The sequence below is a fragment of the Portunus trituberculatus genome, chromosome 14 (genome assembly GCF_017591435.1).
Source record: "Portunus trituberculatus isolate SZX2019 chromosome 14, ASM1759143v1, whole genome shotgun sequence".
Lineage (NCBI taxonomy): Eukaryota > Metazoa > Arthropoda > Malacostraca > Decapoda > Portunidae > Portunus > Portunus trituberculatus.
In genome coordinates this window covers 5465-6057 of record NC_059268.1, presented here as the reverse complement: position 1 = coordinate 6057, position 593 = coordinate 5465, and positions in this window count along the sequence as shown.

Genomic DNA, 593 nt, shown 5'->3' with positions numbered 1-593 from the left:
TTAGTGTCGTGTGTTTTTGTGCGCCTGTGGGAAGTGCTTTGTGTTCTGTGCCAGTGTTTAGTGTCTGTGTTCACGTGTGTTACTGTCGCACGTGTCGTTTAGAACCAACACTCGTTGTCGCCCCCACACCTGGCTTCACAATTCCCCAGGGAATCACTTATCCTCTCCCTCAATGTCTAGCCCCGCCCATCGCCCCATAGCCAGGCGAGACTTGCCTGGCTACCAGCCACAGAATTGGTGTTGCGTTTGTGGCAAAGCAACACTTAAGACTCAACACGTGAGCTGTGACGAGGAAACCTGCCGTAACCTTTGTCACAACAGCTGCCTTGGGGATACGCCAGTCTTCAAGTGTAGCTACACGGAGCAGCTACGACTCCAAGCAAACATCCCGGACCCCGTCACCTACATCATCGAGGAGACTGATACACCCCCAACGCCACTACCGGACGACAGTGGGGAGAGTCAGTGGGAGGGCTTGGAGAGAGGAGAGCTAGTTTCACTAGTTGAGAAGCTCACTGAGGAAGCCTCTCAACAAAACTGTGTGATTAAGTCCCTCCAGGACGACCGAGACTTGATCATACAACACAGAGACG